Below are 21,557 nucleotides of genomic sequence, written 5' to 3' on the forward strand. Positions count from 1 at the left end.
TGTAGCTGGGGGTCGAGTTGTGGATGGCTTTGTAAGTTGTTGTTAGTATTTTGAATTTAATTTGTTGGGTGAGCAGAAGCCAGTGGAGGGATTGGCAGAGAGGAGTAGCAGAGCAGTTGGTAAGGTGGATGAGCCTGGCAGCAGCATTCATGATGGACTGAAGGGGGATAGCCTATGTAAAGGTAATCCCGTGAGAAGGGAATTGCAGTAGTTGAGGTGGGAGATGACCAGGAAGTGAACTAGGAGCTTTGTGGTGTCATTGGTTAGGAAGGGGCATATTTTGGAGATGTTGGGGAGGTTAAGGTGGCAAGATTTGGAAAGTGTTTGGATGTGGGGCCGAAAGGATAGTTCAGAGTCCAGGGTTACACCTAGAACCTTGGCATGAAAGAACGGGCTGATAGTAGTGCTATTGATCGTGACAGAGAAATCAGGGAAAAAGGCACATGGGGGAGGACAAATCATTAACTCAGCTTTGGAAAGATTGAGTTTGAGGAAGTGGTGTGACATCCAGGCTGATATGTCTGTTAGTAAATTAGTGATACGTGAGGAGACCGAAGGAGTAAGCTGAGGGAGAAAGAGATAGATTTGGGTGTCGTCAGCATAGAGATGGTATTGGAAGCCACGGGAGGCTATTACCTGACCCAAGGGGGAAGAAGTGTAGATGGAGAATAAGAGAGGTCTAAGAACAGCACCCTGGGGGACCCTGACAGGAAAAGGGAGAGGAGAGGAGGAAGTAGTGTTGTAAGTGACACTGAAGGTGTGGTTGGATAAATAGGATGAGAACCAATGAAGAGTACAGTCACTGAGACCGAGACTGAAGGCGTGGAGTTTTTTTTTTGAGGAGGGGTGGTCCACTGTGTCAAAGGCAGAAGAGGGGTCTAGGAGTAGGAGTACAGAATAGTGTCCATTGGATTTAGCTGTTAGCAGATTATTTGTGAGTTTTAGGAAAGCAGTTTGTGTGGGGTGTTGAGGGTGGAATCTAGACTGAAGGGGATCAAGAAGGTTAGTCTTGATGAGGTTATCGCTCAGTCTGTTGTAGACTAGACATTCAAGGAGTTTGAATAAAAGGGGAGCAAGGAGATGGGGTGTATGTTAAGATTGGTGGGGTCTAGTGAGAGCTTTTTAAGAATAGGGGTGACTAATGCATGTTTTAGAGCGTTTGGGAAGATGCCAGAAGAAAGGGAGTGATTGAAGATGTGAGTTAGGGAGTGTAGAATAGAGCCAGAGGGTGAAAGTAGCATTTGTGAGGGAACAGAGTCCAGGGGGCAGGTGGTAAGGTGGATGTTAGAGAAAAGTTTAGCAACCTCATTGAATGAAGGAAGTAATGATTGTACTTGTGGACGTGGGGTGTTAGGTGGAGAAGGCATCTGTACAGTGAAGCTCTCCTCACAAATTGTATCAATCTTATGTTTGAAGTAATGGGCGATGAGTGAGTTAGTGGGTGGAGGCAGTAGAGGTTGAAATAGAGATTTAAAGGTAGAGAAGAGTTGACGGGGATGGGATGATATGTTGTTAATGAGAGTGATAAAATAGGTCTGCTTGGCAGTGAGGAGGTAGGAATTGAATTTTTGGAGGACAAATTTAATATTTGTTGAAATCTTTCGGAGATCTTTCTGATGCCCCGTACACACGATCGGACTTTCCAACAACAAAACCGTGGATTTTTGTTCGAAGGATGTTGGCTCCAACTTGTCTTGCATACACACGGTCACACAAATGTTGGTCAACAATTACGAACGTAGAGATGTACAAGATGTACAAGATGTACGTGATGTCTCCATTACGAACGCTAGTTTTACAAGACCGAGCACTTCCGGCTCGTACTTGATTCTGAGCATGCATGGAGTTTTGTCCGACGGACTTGTGTACACATGATTGGAAAGTCCGACAAAAAACATTTGTTGGCGGAAGATTTGAGAACCTGCTAGCCAACATTTGTTTCCGGAAAGTCTGACAATAAATGTTCGATGGAGTATACACACGGTTGGACTTTCCGCCAACAAGCTCACATCCAACATTTGTTGTCAGAAAATCTGATCGTGTGTACGGGGCATAAGTCTTACGCCACAGGCGCTCAAGAGCCCAGCTATGTTTTTTTCAGACTTCTAGTGACATCTAGGGCTTTGAAAATGTCCAGACTGGAACGCAAGCTGTAAGCGGAACTGCCAACGCGTTTCCATCCAACAGACGGGCTGTTGAATGCATTTACACAGTAGCAGTGGCGTTTTTTAAAGATGGAAATTGTAGTATACATTTTGTAACAAAATAAATCAAAGGATTTTTTACCCTATGCAGATCTTTTTTTTATTCTGGGCATATTAGCATCCATCCCTGAAATCCAGGAGCCATAGCCAGAGGATCCTCTTCGGAGTACGGGGTTAAGTCCCCATAAAGACCTACAGGCGAGATTGACTCTGTTTGCTATATGGCAAAGGGGTCCAACCCATCTGGTGGGTTTTAAATCTCTATCACTCCCAAGAAGTGGATCATCACAACATTGGGATTTTGAGCACTGGCACTTTTGCACAGAAAAAAGGACTATTTGCACCATTATCACCATATGCACTTTATATTGCACTATTGTCACTTATTATCAAATTTATGAATTTTTGTACATCCAATACTGTTGTCACTTTATCATATATTTGCACATCTAGGTATCTAGGATAAATTCACTGGTTTATTTATCACTTATTTGGAATAGTTTATATCCCCAATTCCCAGGTACTTACTATCAGCTTGTAGTAATAATTAGGAGGAGCCAGCGCTGTTTATCCATTATTATCTTTGTGTACATACCCCATTTAGTGGGGATATTCTGAACAGCAGCAGGTCCATATATTTAAGGATATTTTATTCCAAGGTGCGAGTGTCTTACTCCATATATATTCTAGTGACATCTGTTTGCCAAGATTTAGGGGTTGTGGAGTGATTCCCTTGTAGTGAGGGGGGACGAGTTTGTCTAGGGAGGATGACAGTGAAATGTTGTAGACAGAAGTGCCTAAGTTGGGGCAGGACAGGGGTGAAATTTTGTCAGAGGTGATCAGTAGCAGAGTAGAGGAAAGAAGGGTTGAGGTGGTAAAGGTTTCTACTGGTAACTGTTAGGCAGTTGGAGGGAGAGGAAGTGGAAGAGAGGGAGAGAGTGAAACTAATAAGGTATGGTCAAAAAGAGGGAAAGGATTGTTGGAGAGGATGCATGGAGTACAAAGGTGGGAGAAAACAAGGTCAAGGATGTTCTCGTCAGAGTAAGTAGAAGCATGTATCTATTGCTTCAGGTTAAAGGAGGAGGTTAGACTGAGAAGTTTGGAAGTAGCAGGAGTGTTAGTATTAACAGGGATGTTAATGTTAAGGATGAGCCGAACACCCCCTGGTTTGGTTTGCACCAGAACTTGCGAACAGACAAAAAATGTATGCGAACATGCGAACATGGGTCTATGGGAGTCTATGGGACACGAACATCAAAAATAAAAAGTGCTCATTTTAAAGGCTTATGTGCATGTTATTGCCATAAAAAGTGTTTGTGGACTGCCCCAGGGGACATGTGTCAATGCTGTTTTTTCAGGAGCAGTGATTTTAAGAATGCTTAAAGTAAAATAATAAAAATGAAATATTCATTTAAATATCGTGCCTGGGGGGTCTCCTTAATCTGCCTGTAAATAGTGCATTTTCCCCATCTTTAGAAAAGCAAAATTACATTTCTAAAGGAAAAAAATGTAATTTAAATTTGCTCACGGCTGTAATGTATTGCCAGATCCCAGCAATATACATAAATAAGCATTTAAAAAAATAGCTTGGCTCACCCCCCCAAGTCCACACCAGGGCCTTCGGGTCTGGTATGAATATTAAGGTGAACTCCATGCCAATTTCTTTTTAAAAAATGGCGTGGGGGTCCCCCCCCCAAATCCATACCAAATCCAAAGAGCCTGGTATGAACAGGGGGAACCCATGCTGTTTTTTTCTTCATTCTGTCATAGGGCTCCCCTTAACAACTTCAATACACTATATTATATATTGTACACTGCACTATATACCCTGCACTGTATTATTTATACTACACTGAGTGCATTATATACTCTGAACTGCAGGATATACTATATGGAATGCACTATATACTCTGAACTGCAGTATATATACTATACGGACTACACTATATACTCTGCTGAAAAATTGGGCCTTAGGTGTTGGTGGTTGCATATTGGAAGTCCCCCATAGGGAGGTTGGGACTTTAAAGGCAACAAAATATCACAGAGGATACAGTGAATTTAAAATGGATATATTTTCTTTATTTAGTTAATGATTAAAAAATCAGTGCATAGAATTGTTGCAACTGACTCATTACTAGCAACAATGACATAGAAAAAAAGGGATGTCAAAATACAAAATAACAACACTTGTGATCTCCTAAAAGAATATAAATATCAATGTACAAATACAGTTTGATCTCTCCTTGGAAAAGAGAAAAGGAGAAGAAAACCCAACGCGTTTCAGGAATTGATCCTTTCTTCAAGGGATTGTATGTAGAGACAGGTGCACATCTATAAGAGAAACGAATCATCAGAGTTGAACAATGTAAGGACAGGAGACATTGTTCAACTCCTATCCTTACATTGTTTAACTCTGATGATTATACACACTAGTCTGACTGTATATATATATATATACACTACCGTTCAAAAGTTTGGGGTCACCCAAACAATTTTGTGTTTTCCATGAAAAGTCACACTTATTCACCACCATACGTTGTGAAATGAATAGAAAATAGAGTCAAGACATTGACAAGGTTAGAAATAATGATTTGTATTTGAAATAACATTGTTTTTACATCAAACTTTGCTTTCATCAAAGAATCCTCCTTTTGCAGCAATTACAACATTGCACACCTTTGGCATCCGTCCACAACACTTTTTTCCAGTCTTCCTCTGTCCAATGTCTGTGTTCTTTTGCCCATCTTAATCTTTTTCTTTTATTGGCCAGTCTCAGATATGGCTTTTTCTTTGCCACTCTGCCCTGAAGCCCAAAATCCCGCAGCTGCCTCTTCACTGTAGATGTTGACACTGGTGTTTTGCGGGTACTATTTAATGAAGATGCCAGTTGGGGACCTGTGAGGCGTCTGTTTCTCAAACTAGAGACTCTAATGTGCTTATCTTCTTGCTTAGTTGTGCAACGCGGCCTCCCACTTCTTTTTCTACTCTGGTTAGAGCCTGTTTGTGCTGTCCTCTGAAGGGAGTAGTACACACCGTTGTAGGAAATCTTCAATTTCTTTGCAATTTCTCGCATGGAATAGCCTTCATTTCTAAGAACAAGAATAGACTGTTGAGTTTCAGATGAAAGTTTTCTTTTTCTGGCCATTTTGAGCGTTTAATTGACCCCACAAATGTGATGCTCCAGAAACTCAATCTGCTCACAGGAAGGTCAGTTTTGTAGCTTCTGGAAGGAGCTAGACTGTTTTTAGATGTGTGAACATGATTGCACAAGGGTTTGCTAATCATCAATTAGCCTTCTGAGCCAATGAGCAAACACATTGTACCATTAGAACACTGGAGTGATAGTTGCTGGAAATGGGCCTCTATACACCTATGTAGATATTGCACCAAAAACTAGACATTTGCAGTTAGAATAGTCATTTACCACATTAGCAATGTATAGAGTATATTTGTTTAAAGTTAGGACTAGTTTAAAGTTAGCTTCATTTAAAAGTACAGTGCTTTTCCTTCAAAAATAAGGACATTTCAATGTGACCCCAAACTTTTGAACGGTATTGTATATATATATATATATATATATATATATATATATATATATATATATATATATATATATAAAATACATTGCCACTAACTAACTAACCTGCCTGCCTAATCTAGCTCAATCTCTCTATCTCCGTCCACTATAACACACTATACGGGCGCTATGTAAGAAGCCCTATATAGTGTGGGACGTGGACTTAGTCCCCCTGAGCCATGATTGGCCAAAGGCACCATGCCTTTGGCCAATTATGGCTCTCGTGGAGGAGCGTGTTGTGATTGGCCAAAGCATGCAGGTCAGGTGTATGCTTTGGCCAATCATCATACAGCAATGCACTATGGTCTTGCAGTGCATTATGTGGCGCTGAAATTTGCCGCGAACGCCCCATAAAATTTGCTGTTCGGCGAATAGGCGAACACCCGATGTTCGACTCGAACTTACGTTTGATTCGAACTTGAAGCTCATCCCTAGTTGAAGTCACTGAGAATGATTGTGGGGATTTCAGAAGAGAGAAAGTAGGGAAGCCAGGCAGAGAAGTCATCAAGAAGGGCTGATACTGGTCCAGGGGGCTGGTAGATCACAATTATCCTTAGAGAAATTGGAGAGAAAAGACTAATGCAATGTGCCTCAAATGAGGAGAGTGACAGAGAGGGAGGTGGGTGAAGTACCTGAAAGGTACTCTGTGATCCGTGGGGGCCGCAAGTACACTCCAAAATGTACGTGACATATTTAGTGTTACATGCAATGAATTTTTTAATAGGGTACTGCTTCAAAGATTGATATGGCATTAACCATGATCTTTTTCTAGGTTGCTGCAAAATGTTTTTACATGGTGCACATCTCCCACATTTGAAGATTCCTACATCATTAAAAAATGTCACTTATTATTTTGGGGGTCTTGTATATTTCTAATCACTTTATTTCTGAGGCCCTGTGCCCTTCTATACATAAGACATTTTTTGAAGCAAGATTTTTCCCAATGTTGGATCCCTGTATAAATCGGCCAATGCTTTTCAAAGCCCCTTTAATTTTTTTTTAAACTACCTACTGTATCCTGTGACAAAAGGCAAGTCATAAGATTTATCTTTGTTTACTCGCTTTCCAATAATGTCTCTCTACTCATGTTTCCTACTTGTCTCCTGATATTCTCCAGCTTTTCCTTCTGGTATTCTTTTTCCAGAAATCTATCCATGCCTGTTTGGGCTATTTGGTCATGTTGGAGATCACAGTTTCGGCAGTACCTTATACAACCTCTGTTTATATACTGTGATCCGGCTACAGTGCTTTGTATAAGTAAGTACTCACCCTCCCCAGTTGCAAGGAGGAGAACTACTTTTTCAGGAGCCTATCATCTGTCTTATTCCCTCACTCATCAATTCCCATCTTATTGCTTCAATCTGTAACACTTGTTCCTCTACGAGTGGAGTGGTGAGGGATGATAACTGGCTAGTGTAGCTTTACCTATAGCAACCCCTGTTTTCTTAAGGCAAGCAGATCTACAGATGCTTGGTTGCATCTAGAACGTAATATACAATGTTATGTTCTCTGGCAAAGGTAGCACCGCAAATTTAGCAAAGGTAGAAGAAAGAGTACCTGTGGCACAGGGGCATAGAGATGTCCATAAAGGATGGCAGGGATGGGTGCTGCGGTTAAAGCATGATCAGAACAGTTCAGGCAGCAGGCAATAATGCATTCAATAAAGGGAAAAAGATTGGTCCATGTTCCAGGCAAAGACATGGTCAGTGAAAACAGGCAAATAGGTCAGTACACAATATATTAGATCCAGTAAGTGCAGGGCCATTGAGGTTTAAATCAGGCACTGACAGAAGAATGGATCAATCGAGCCATAACGGAAGAAGTAGGCAGACAATAAGGAGCCAGGAGAAGGTGTGGTTGCTTTGCCTAGGAAACAGGATACTGAGTGGACCTCTGAGTCAGTGTAATTGTGACATTATTTTGACTGACCGATGTTGGACACAACATGGCTGAGATCAGAGTAACTGTAATGGAGTAGAGGATGCAAAATTCAGCCATGTATGAATTTAGGTAGGTGAATTCCCAGCACAGACTTTCTTAAAATAACCACTTACTTAGGCAATATTTTATGCTGATGTTTTGTTTTTGTTGAAAGGTTGACTCATGTTTTTTCCCAGCTCTGAAGTTGATTCTAATTTCCTTTTTTTGTTTCTGTTTCTAAAGGCCCGTACACACGATCAGACTTTTTGACAACAAACATGCAAATTAGCTAGTTTGGAGCAACATCCGACCGTGTGTATGCTCCATCGGACAAACTTTTTCTGTTTCCATCGGACTTTTGTTGGCTGCGCAAACGCACAACAAAAGTCCGATGGAGCAAAGTCCGATCGTGTGTACACAAAACCATCGGACTTTTGTACAAACTACAGTACGCAGTTGCGAGAATGTTTCCAGCGCGATCCCATCGCGCTGATTCTCGGCAACAGGGTACTGTATATTTCGCGCTGGCTGCAATAGGAAAAACACAATTTCCTACTGTGGCGGGCGTGAGAGGGAATTCCCCTCTGGGGGAATACCAGGCCCTTCAGTCTGGTATGGATTTTAAGAGGAACCCCCTACGCCGAAAAAAACAGCATGAGGCCCCCCCAAAATCCATACCAGACCCTTATCCGAGCACGCAGCCCGGCCAGTCAGGAAAGGGGGTGGGGACAAGCGAGCGCACCCCCTCCTGAACCGTACCAGGCCACATGTCCTCAACATGGGGGGTGGGTGTTTTGGGGTATGGGGGCGCCCTGCGGCCCCCCCTCCCCATATTGATGAGGACAAGGGCCTCTTCCTGACAAGTTGTCGGGGTCTGCGGGTGAGGGGCTTATCGGAATCCGGGAGCCTACTTTAATAAGGGGGCCCCCCAGATCCCGGCCCCCCACCCTATGTGAATGACTATGGGGTACATCGTACCACTATCCATTCACCTAGGGAAAAAAGTGTCAATAAAAAAAAAACACACTACACAGGTTTTTATGGTAATTTATTAGACAGCTCCTGGGGTCTTCTTCCGACTTTGGGGGTCTTCTTCCGACTTTGCCGCTCTCTCCGGCCTCTTCTCCCGGTGTCTGGTTCTTCTCCCACTCTCCGGCCTCTTCTTCTGGTGTTCGACCTCTTTTCCCAGTGTCCGGTTCTTCTGCCGGCTCCTCCGCTATCTTCTGCCGCTCTTTTGCTAGCGGTGGCCCGGACTTCTGCATCGTCTTCTTCCCTCTTCTCTTCTTCCGATGTTGACACGATGCTCTCTCCCACTGTAATGCTGTCTGAGCGCTCCGCAATGACTTATATAGGCGGTGACCCTGCCCCCTTATGACGTCACAGTCCCGGGGCATGCTGGGACTGTGATGTCATAAGGGGGCGTGCTCATGTCATCCGATCCAAGTTGGATCCCCGCACCAGTGTGAACCCGGCTCGCAAGGTGTCAATCTCACCGATAAAAGCAGCGAGATTGACACAATATCAGACAACAATACAGAAGTTGACCAAAGGGTGGTGGTAAAGAGCTGAAAAACCACGTGATTTGGTGAAAGTTGGCTGAAAAAGTTCTGCCGTGTGTATGCAATACAAACTTATGGCCAACGCCCTTTGTACAAAAATCCAAGGGAAAGTTTGTATAAAGTCCTATCGTGTGTATGAGGCTTTAAACAGGAAATTTTAAAAACTGGTAGTCAGGATGCACCACAGCATTCTTAACTTGCAGGAGGAGCATGGGGTTGGGCTTTTCCCAAACCAGCCACACATTTTAAAATGTCTAATGCTTTTTTGTAAATAGTTATATATTAAATTGTTTTATAATACTTTATTTTGTACTATGTTATTATTTTGTATTTGTTATTATTTTATACATAAAATACATTGTTAAACTCTCAGTTGATTGTGGCTTGACATTTTCAATAATGCTTTAGGGGTAGCCCTTCAGCTGTTGATGCACTACATATCCCATGAGGCATTACAGGACTATGACAGCAACAGGCATGACTTACTGAGGCAGAAGCATGATGGAGTTTGTAGCTTCACTACAGCTGAAGGACCAGGGTTTGCCTACCCCATTTTAACTATTCTAATACTGGGTGTATTTTAAAGGAGTAGAGTTACTAATCTTAAAAATATTTTTTTCTTGTTCCAGTTAAAGCAGTGTTCTGCCCCCCAAAAAAATTAAAAGCCAGCAGCTACACATACTGCAGCTGCTGGCTTTTATCAATAGGATATTTACCCTTCCTGGAGTCCAGCGATGTCGGCACGGCAGCTGATGTTTCCATCAGCTGTCGGGTGCTGCCGTCGCCATTGCAGGTAAGGGTACCCGGCAGTGTAGCCTTGCGGCTTCACGCCGGGAGCCCTACAGCGCATGCGTGAGGCCCTGCTCCTCTCTACTACTGGCCCAGCAACAGGGAGAGGAGGAGGGAGCCCCGCAGTGATGTCACGAGCCGCGGCCTGGACTCCTGGAAGTGGGAACAGGATACCCCTCCCCCCCGAAAGGTGCCAATCGTGGCACCGGAGGGGGAGAGGAGACAAATGAGTGGAAGTTCCACTTTTGGGCGGAACTCCGCTTTAAGGTTTATGTCTAAAGTTCATCTCTTTTGTCTTTTCAAAATACATGAGTAGAGCTTGTTCATTGGGCCAAGTGAATTGTACTCAGCTTTGTGAACTACAGGTATGCATAATAAAGTCATATAATCATGTATAGTTCAAACTTATGTTAAAATTTTGAAATGCACTTATTTGATGCTTTGAAAATTACAGTTTCAATGCATTCAACAAATTAACTGAAATAAAATTAACCATCGCGCTGGTTCTCGGCGACAGGGTACTGTATATCTCGCACTGGCTGCAATAGGAAAAACACAATTTCCTACTGTGGCGGGCGTGAGAGGGAATTCCCCTCTGGGGGAATACCAGGCCCTTCAGTCTGGTATGGATTTTAAGAGGAACCCCCTACGCCGAAAAAAACGGCATGGGGCCCCCCCCAAAATCCATACCAGACCCTTATCCGAGCACGCAGCCCGGCCAGTCAGGAAAGGGGGTGGGGACAAGCGAGCGCACCCCCTCCTGAACCGTACCAGGCCACATGTCCTCAACATGGGGGGTGGGTGTTTTGGGGTATGGGGGCGCCCTGCGGCCCCCCTCCCCATATTGATGAGGACAAGGGCCTCTTCCTGACAAGTTGTCGGGGTCTGCGGGTGAGGGGCTTATCGGAATCCGGGAGCCTACTTTAATAAGGGGGCCCCCCAGATCCCGGCCCCCCACCCTATGTGAATGAGTATGGGGTACATCGTACCACTATCCATTCACCTAGGGAAAAAAGTGTCAATAAAAAAAAAACACACTACACAGGTTTTTATGGTAATTTATTAGACAGCTCCTGGGGTCTTCTTCCGACTTTGGGGGTCTTCTTCCGACTTTGCCGCTCTGTCCGGCCTCTTCTCCCGGTGTCTGGTTCTTCTCCCACTCTCCGGCCTCTTCTTCCGGTGTTCGACCTCTTTTCCCAGTGTCCGGTTCTTCTGCCGGCTCCTCCGCTATCTTCTGCCGCTCTTTTGCTAGCGGTGGCCCGGACTTCTGCATTGTCTTCTTCCCTCTTCTCTTCTTCCGATGTTGACACGATGCTCTCTCCCGCTGTAATGCTGTCTGAGCGCTCCGCAATGACTTATATAGGCGGTGACCCTGCCCCCTTATGATGTCACAGTCCCGGGGCATGCTGGGACTGTGATGTCATAAGGGGGCGTGCTCATGTCATCCGATCCAAGTTGGATCCCCGCACCAGTGTGAACACGGCTCGCAAGGTGTCAATCTCACCGATAAAAGCAGCGAGATTGACACAATATCAGACAACAATACAGAAGTTGACCAAAGGGTGGTGGTAAAGAGCTGAAAAACCACGTGATTTGGTGAAAGTTGGCTGAAAAAGTTCTGCCGTGTGTATGCAATACAAACTTATGGCCAACGCCCTTTGTACAAAAATCCAAGGGAAAGTTTGTATAAAGTCCTATCGTGTGTATGAGGCTTTAAGCAGGAAATTTTAAAAACTGGTAGTCAGGATGCACCACAGCATTCTTAACTTGCAGGAGGAGCATGGGGTTGGGCTTTTCCCAAACCAGCCATACATTTTAAAATGTCTAATGCTTTTTTGTAAATAGTTATATATTAAATTGTTTTATAACACTTTATTTTCTACTATGTTATTATTTTGTATTTGTTATTATTTTATACATAAAATACATTGTTAAACTCTCAGTTGATTGTGGCTTGACATTTTCAATAATGCTTTAGGGGTAGCCCTTCAGCTGTTGATGCACTACATATCCCATGAGGCATTTCAGGACTATGACAGCAACAGGCATGACTTACTGAGGCAGAAGCATGATGGAGTTTGTAGCTTCACTACAGCTGAAGGACCAGGGTTTGCCTACCCCATTTTAACTATTCTAATACTGGGTGTATTTTAAAGGAGTAGAGTTACTAATCTTAAAAATATTTTTTTCTTGTTCCAGTTAAAGCAGTGTTCTGCCCCCCAAAAAAATTAAAAGCCAGCAGCTACACATACTGCAGCTGCTGGCTTTTATCAATAGGATATTTACCCTTCCTGGAGTCCAGCGATGTCGGCACGGCAGCTGATGTTTCCATCAGCTGTCGGGTGCTGCCGTCGCCATTGCAGGTAAGGGTACCCGGCAGTGTAGCCTTGCGGCTTCACGCCGGGAGCCCTACAGCGCATGCATGAGGCCCTGCTCCTCTCTACTACTGGCCCAGCAACAGGGAGAGGAGGAGGGAGCCCCGCAGTGATGTCACGAGCCGCGGCCTGGACTCCTGGAAGTGGGAACAGGATACCCCTCCCCCCCGAAAGGTGCCAATCGTGGCACCGGAGGGGGAGAGGAGACAAATGAGTGGAAGTTCCACTTTTGGGCGGAACTCCGCTTTAAGGTTTATGTCTAAAGTTCATCTCTTTTGTCTTTTCAAAATACATGAGTAGAGCTTGTTCATTGGGCCAAGTGAATTGTACTCAGCTTTGTGAACTACAGGTATGCATAATAAAGTCATATAATCATGTATAGTTCAAACTTATGTTAAAATTTTGAAATGCACTTATTTGATGCTTTGAAAATTACAGTTTCAATGCATTCAACAAATTAACTGAAATATATTCGACAAGTGACTATGTTCTACTACAGAAGTATATCACTTGTAAAGACTCTACGAGTGACATAACTTCTTCTTCTAGGGGCAGGTGGGAACAATCAACCACCAAGCTTAAGAAAACCTGATTAGAACAAACAAATAGGTTGCTACTCCACTGAGTAGAGCAGATTCAAACATTAGATTTAGCCCGACTAGGGCAGGGTGCTACATTAGTTTAGTTTGGTTATTTTAGAGTTCACAGAAATTTATGCATGTCATCTCTTTTCAGAGCTTAGGTAACATCTTTTTCAGGGCAGTCAAAAACAGACAGGGGTTGTAAGCCTTAGCTAAAATACAAGTCCAGGGGCGTGGCCTGGAGAGCAATGGAGTAGGTCGCAGGTTGTGAGAGCTCCACTGACCCATACTCCGATATTAACATCCTGCTACCATCCTACCCATATGACACCCCACACTACATCTAGGGATAAAATCTATCTTCTCCACTGCTTTTGGAGCCTGCTGCCTCGCCGAAATGCCGCCCAAGGCCTCCGGACCGGTATTAGCCCTAGGAAAGGCCATGGCTTCGGCCTAGTCTCCGGAGCGGCGGCCATCTTGCTTCACCCGGCCTGGACAGGTATTTCGGGGCTCCCCGACGGCCTAGCACTAGCCCATCTTCTAGAACCACCTCCGGACTGCCTGAGGCCCTGATCGCTGTGTACCCACACTCTCTGTTACCCCCAGGACAGGCCGCAGCTTCGGCCTACCTCTCGGAGCGGTGGCCATCTTGCTACACCCGGCGGTGGCCACAGTGTGTTCTCCTGGCTCTCCTGTCTGAGCTATGCTCCGCTCCATGCTAGAGGGGCTTCCGGACTATCTGCACCCGCAGCTCAAACATACCCACAGCCTGCGACCATCTTGGAAGCAGAGCATAGTTCCAGCCTAACCTCCGGAGCAGCGGCCATCTTGCTCCACCTGGGGAAGGCCTGGTGATTAACAATCCGGAGCAGCAAGAAAGCATGTCTCCACCGAAAAGGACCTCCGAGGCAGTGGATAAGCTGGCACAATACCGCCATCAAGATCAAGACCCGCAGACCAAAGATGGCAACGACACGTGCTCAGCAATGGACCATCAAAGCACAGACACAGCTAAGGTCTTGGATGCCATTGCGATGCTACAGGGGACACTCACCGCCAAAATAGATGAGGTCAAGATTGACATTTCCCTGCTGCGTCAGGACTTATCTAAGGTAAAAGATAGGGTAACCGAGGCCGAGACACGCATTGGAGCAGCAGAGGATATCCTGCATCCCCTGAGCCACACCACAGAGGACCTGCAGCGCCAGATCCACCAGCTCCACGCTCACCAAGATGATATGGAGAATCGTTTGAGACGATGCAACCTCCGATTCATCGGTTTACCTGAAAAGGCTGAAGGTACCAACCCCGCTGAATATTTGGAATCCCACCTGATCCAACATTTTGGAAGAGAAGCCTTTTCAGTCATGTTTGCAGTGGAACGGGCGCACCGCACCCCAGCTAAACCTCCACCGGTGGGAGCCCCCCCCAGGACCTTCATTGCCAAGTTCCTCAACTTTAAAGATAAAGATAAAATCCTGCGGCTGACCAGAGAGAAAGGTAACATCACCCTGGGCAAAGGCCATGTTGTTCCCTGACTTCTCTAATGAAGTCCAAAGAAAGCGTGCACAGTTCCAAGATGTCAAGAGACTACTCAGGGTGGCACACCTTAAATATGCTATGTTGTTCCCAGCCAGATTGAGAGTGGAGTTGGATGGCAAGGCCCTATTTTTTGAAGACCCGAAGGCGGTAGCACACTGGTTGGATCAGTGCGGATGCCCGGATGGATGATCGGGCACACGGCCAGATACTGTGAGTACTGTTGCCATTGGCAGAAGATGACAGGCCCCATTTTTCTTCTAAATGTCCCCTTTGCTGTGGGGGGGGGGTAATTTCACCTCATCATTTATTTTTTCACACATAAGATTGAAAGCCTCCCCCTCCTTCTGTTTTTGCCCCTCCCCCCTCATCCTCACGACCCACACATTACTGAATGTGATACTGGAGACTCCCCCTCTTGAGGTTAGGGGGTCCGTTCCACTTACTGCATCTCTGGAGAGGAGGGGGAAACCCTCAGTTTGCTGATACTCCTGGGTATACGGCTTTGGACCTGCAGATACTTGGACTACAGAAAGTATCACCCTGTGTATTGTACTGCACCCACAGCACATTTATGTAGATATTATAGGGCTGAGGCCCCAAATCTCTAGCAGACCAGGATGACTGTATATCCTATCAGCGAGAGTCTCACTCAGACAGAACAAGAGACACATAGGACATCCCTTGTGCCTTATCCATGCCTCACACAGTGAATAAGCGCCCCCGTTTTGTATGCAACCCCTATTTTTTTCTTTTCTTTTTTGTATTGAACTTTCCAGCTCGTAATACCCTAAGTACTGCACCTCCAGCCAACGTTGATAGCTGGACGCTAATTCATATAAGTTGCTGGTTCAAGTAGAACACCTCCAGTCACTTTGGAAGGCTGAAAGAAAATCCGAACACTGGTTCATGGGTACAGTATGCTTTCACCAAGTTGGGGAGGTGAAAAGCTGGGAGTGAAGGAAAATGCCAGATCAGCAGATCAGAGCATTGGGAAATATTGCACCGTTGTGTGCAAGTTATTGTGTTGGAATAGGAGCCCGAAAATATATGGTTATTGTGTGAATTGTAGTGATGTTCTTAAAATGAATATGCAATATATGTTAATAGGAGACGCTACCCTGCCGGTATATGTACCCCCAGTAAGCCATGACCAACGGGACAGATATTAAATTTATGACATGGAATGTGTGAGGTATGCAAGATAAAATTAAACAAACAGCTATACTAACATTTCTTAAAAGACAAAAGGCAGATATTATTGCACTGGTGGAGACACATGTTACTGGGCATTTGCAGGCAGCGCTGAGGCGCCCCTGGGTGGGATGAGTATATCACAGCACCCATACAAACTTTTCCAGGGGGGGTCACGGTGGTAGTGGCTAAATCCACCCCGTTTGAATTGATTGCTCTGGAGACTGACCGGCAGGGTAGATATATCTTTATACATGCACTTGTTGGAGGAACCTCTTTGCTAATCATAGCCAGCTACATCCCCCCCATATAAATCTGATGTAGTTACAGAGGGCCTAGCGTTTATAGCGCAACACCCGACAATACCAGCAATTTGGATGGGAGACTTTAACAGGACAATGTCTCCATATCTAGACCGACCGACACAAATAGGGGATCCACTGGGTGCACCCGTGCAGACCAGACTATCTCGCACCATGACAGAGTTTGCCCTAGTGGATGTGTGGAGGCACAATAACCCTACAACCAGAGCCTACACATGCCATTCCACAAGCCATAATACCATGTCTACAATAGACTTTATACTGGTGTCCCAGGTTCTACTACCTAAAGTCACGGGGTCAGGGTGTCAGAGAGGATCCCAGAGCAGGATTGTCGTCGGGCACTCTGGCGTGCACCGCTTCGCGCCGGCTCGCCGTTGTGCGGGCGCGCGCGCGCGTGCACGTGCCTGTACGGGTCGGCGCGTGCGCTGTGTTTGGCGCCAATCGCCCTACTTAGTGTGCTGGTGCATTGTGCTCGGTGCTGTCCGATCTTCAGCTACCTGTTCCTGAACTTCCTGTTTACCTACCTGAACGTCTGATCTCCCTGTGACCCGGCTTGTCTATTGGACTCTCCCCTGCTATCTGCCTGCATCTGACCCCGGCTTGCCTTCGACTTTGAACCTGCCTGATCCCTTGTACTGTGCTGACGCCTGCTGCCAACCCTGCCTGTGACCTGGACTTTGAATCTGCCTGCTCCTCTGTACTGTGCTGACCGCCTGCTGCCAACTCTGCTTGTGACCGGATCTGCTTGCCCTGCTCCTGCTCTGCACCAGTTAACTGTGCTTCAGCCTGCCAAGTACCTCCCATCTGCTTGCACCAGGATCTTGGGCCGTAGCTTCGCAAGTCACCCACCAGGCTCTCATACCACTCTGCGCTCCTGTGCCTTCTGTTTTCTCTATCAAGGGCCGGGAACCAGATACGTACGGGAGGCCTCCCCCTGCTATATCGGGTTCGTCAGTCAGGTACATGAAAGTGTGACACAGGGATTGCACCAAGGATGTTATCAGATCATTACCCTTGCTGGGTGACAGTATCTCTGGGGAATGCCCCCCCTATACGCACATGGATATTGAACCCTCACTGGCTGTCGGCTCTTACAGACCATGACTCCATTGAAAGAGAGATTAAATACTTCCTGGATAGACCTAGAATCCCACCCTCCCTCAGCACATTCTGGGATGAATTTAAGGAACAGGTTAGATGGATTCTTACCACCAGAATAAATAGTTTAAAACAGTCATACAATCTAACATTACAACTAACATCTGATAAGCTACAAGAGCTGGAAACAATTTATAACTATAATCCCACCCCTGAAAACCTAGACAGGGTAAAACTACAGTCCCGCATGGTAACACAATTATGCACTGGAAAGGCCAAGCAAAGTATATTTTTCTCTAAGCAAAGAGTTTATGAGCAGGAGGAGAGGGCAGGCAGGTTATTAGCCTATCTAGCCCACATGGACGATAGGCCCCCCGTAGTAGTCTCCCTAAAAGACACTGAGGGAAATATTACAGACCCCTTTCAAGTAGCATCCCAGTTTTTACAATTCTAAAAAAACCTATATAAATCCTGTACAACGCATACACAAACGTAACTTCAGGCTTACTTAAACACTATCCAATTCCCTAGATTAAAACCAGAACAAATGAAATTACTAGATGCACCCATAACTACACAGGATATTACCGATGTGATTGCCCAACTGGCCAAGTCCAAAGCTCCTGGACTAGATGGACTACCCTTGGAGTTCTATGCAACATATTCGGAAACGCTCATACCTAAACTCAAGGATCTTTATCAATCTATATTTGACACAAATTAGCTCCCTTTATCCATGCAGGAGGCCCAAATAATCGTACTCCCCAAGCCGGGCAAGGACCCCCATTACCCTGAGTCATCTAGGCCTATATCACTCCTACAGGTGGATATTAAGATACTAGCTAAAATACTGGCCAATCGATTGAACACAGTTATACTTACGTTAATACATCCTGACCAAACAGGCTTTATGCCAGGAAAAAACACTGCCATGAACGATAGGAGATTATATATGAACATACAGGCTCAATATGACAATTCCGGAACAAGGGTGGTGGTAGCACTTGACACTGCCAAAGCCTTTGATTTCGTAGAATGGCCGTACCTGTGGGAGTGCCTACACAATTATGGCTTTGGTCCACAGTTTATGCAGTGGGTTAAGCTTCTTTACCAGACACCTAAAGCAAGGGTATTTGTGAATGGCTGGCTTTCGGAGCAATTCCCTCTGGAAAGGGGTACAAGACAGGCATGCCCCTGTCCCTCCTACTATATGCCTTGGCAGCAGAGCCACTGGCAATTGCCATCAGAGCAGACACTAATATAAAGGGACTGAGAAAAGGACATACAGTAGATAAAATAGGTCTATATGCTGATGATACTATTTTGTATCTGGCAGACCAAGGACCTTCACTACAGGCCGCACTTGAAATTATTGAAAAAAAATGGGTAGCTAATCGGGGATTGCGTATCAACTGGGACAAATCTCAAATCCTCCCGCTGGACATCTTTCCCCCTCCTAAAACAAACCCAACTCTTCCATTATCCAGAGTATCCAAAATTAAGTACCTGGGGGTGGAGGTTAACATTGACGGACTACACACACACCTAAATGTTACACCCCTATTTAACTTGATAAAGTCCAAAACCCAGACATGGTCCACTGCTGCCACTAGGGGTGATGAGACGTATAAATATAATAAAAATGATTTTGTTACCCAAAATACTATATATGGTTTGCCATGCTCCTCTCTATATCCCTTTAAAAGTCTTTAAACAAATGGAAGCCATTCTAAACGCATTTGTATGGGGTAATGGCAGACACAAATTGGCCTGACATGTTTTAAAGAACCCCACAGATAAGGGAGGAGTGTCCCTTCCTGATCTACAAGATTATTACTTGGCAGCTCAACTCTCCCATATATACCACTTTAATAAAGAGGAAATGCAACACTATAGATCCCTAGTATGTAACAAACCAGGTCACCCAGCATTTAACCCGCTCCAAGCTATCCTTAGAGGGAAACAAATTACTAAAAAACTCCCAAGGTATAATATGGGAATACTGCTCCATCATCAAAGAATATGGGAAATCATGCTGAAAAAGCAAAACACTGGGAAAATTCACACCCACACCCCACTATGGTTCAACAAACACCTACCAGAGTTAGAATACCTCTCAGACTCGACAGTATGGGCTACACATGGCATAATATACATCCATCAGGTGCTATCTAACTCCAGACTCAAGCAGTTTCAAGTGCACTCCCTAACCAGATAGCTTTTAAGTACTTGCAAATTCGCCATGCGTTAAAAACACAACTACCAGATATGGAAGTAGTGTCGGATTCTCCCCCAGTCCTGGATGTAATACTGGGAGAGGAACCCTCTAAACTCATATCGACCCTATACCTAAAGATTAGAAACCGTAGGTCAAATGCCACTGCACAAAAGGCAAAAATGGAATGGGAAAAAGACATAGGCCCCATAGAGGAGGAAGACTGGAATGAAATAATGTAAGGGACCAGATTGACATCCCCCAAGTTATCTGACAGACTGAAACAAATATACAGTATACACAAAGCCTACTTGACTCCCCTCAAAAAGGCAAAATTTCTCCGTACATATGACCCGACATGCCATTTGTGTCACGCAGCACCAGGTACGTTCTTCCATCTCATATGGAGCTGCCCAAGCATTCAAACATATTGGACGCAGATTGTCCAATTCTTACATGACAATATGGGATCCCCAGTGGTATTAGACCCCAAACTATGTCTTTTGGTACTTCTGCCAGACATAGAAATTGACAAATGCCAAGCTACATTTCTAAATGAAACTCTGTTTATGGCGCGTAAGGGCATAGCCAAGATATGGATGCAGGCTCAGCCTCCCTCCATATGCCAATGGAAGAGGGATGTTAATGATGCACTGCCATTTAAAAAGTTAGTCTATGCCCATAGCAAATGCGCACATAAGTACTCAAAGGTGTGGGATAGATGGTTAGAGGATGGAGAGTGTACTTAAAACACCCCAATGCCTCGCAGACAGACCTACTTAGATAAAAGTAGAAGGTGACTGATCTATGGAGGTCTAAACCATGAAAATCTTAATTTCAAAATATATTGGTAGTATAATGACATGAAGTCTCTTATATACTGGATGTATATACCATCATAACCATGTACCTTAAATTGTATTTACAAAGAATCTCACACAAAATGACTTATAATGTACTGTTTATTATTTCACATAAGTAACTACTTTGTAAAATTACTTTTATTCAAATAAAGTTGGCTTTTTCCAATTAAAAAAAAAAATACAAGTTAAAAAATTAAAAAATTAAAAAATGTAATGTGGAAATATTCTTTAAGATCTCTTACAATATTTTCTCTGTTGACACAGCCCATTGCAACACAGTGGTGCAACACTAAAAATGTGTTTTGTGTCAGTGTGAAGTGTAGTAACTCCCCTACTGTTAGAGAGTTCTTTCTGGAATATAATATATTTTCTTTGACAATTTTTTAGTTGGCTGAATCCTGTCTTCCAAAAAGTGCACAGTAAATGTCCACAAAATTAACCCTATTGCATATAATGATGTTTGGAGTAAGTTCAGTTTCTGCTAAATAAATAAGCTAAGACAAATTGACATGAGTGTACTGTAAGAGAAGATTGTGCGGACTTCAAACACCCAATAATGAGGTAGCAAGAATGATGCTTAAGAGGTTTTAAGGGCAAGGTTTGGGTAGCACCGTTTAGCCTTACTAGAGTAGGATGTTTTGTGTTAGTGTTGGTAAATTTTCAGCCTTGGCTGGCAGCCAAGCCTATGTGTTTTTTGGATAGGAAAGGATAGGGACACACCATCTTTCCTGGAGACATCCCCATTTGCGAACAGCCCGGCCAGGCCACATTCCACCCCTCAGGACAGATGCTGTCGGCACAACCAAAACCTGTCCTCTTACAAATCTCTGTTGTATTCTGTGAGTGTTCCTAGTCGGGTGCCTTCCCACCGGGCTTGTTGTGAATCGCTGAACTCTAAATTTAATACAAGTTCTGTTTTCTGCAACTGGACTATGAGTGTTTACTGATGTTCCACCATGCTGCACCTCCCAACAAAATGAATGCAATGATTTGCATATCTCAAAAAAAACATATTTTATTCACAATACAAAATAGAAAACATAAAAATTGTTTAAACTGAGAAAATCTACCATTTTAAGAAAAAAAAAGGGTAATTTTTTTATATTGAAGAGATTTGCTAATCATTCTGTTTTTACAGAGATTTTACACAGCATTCCAACTCTTTTGGAATTGGGGTTGTAGAACAACATAAAAAAGGATGTTTCATACCTGCCTGATGTGGCTCCAAAAAGCAGAACAAACAATCTGACAGGAGTTTGGGCTTTCTTCTCCTCAACTTTAAGGGTAATTTTTTTATATTGAAGAGATTTGCTAATCATT

The sequence above is a fragment of the Aquarana catesbeiana genome, linkage group LG03 (genome assembly GCF_042186555.1).
Source record: "Aquarana catesbeiana isolate 2022-GZ linkage group LG03, ASM4218655v1, whole genome shotgun sequence".
Lineage (NCBI taxonomy): Eukaryota > Metazoa > Chordata > Amphibia > Anura > Ranidae > Aquarana > Aquarana catesbeiana.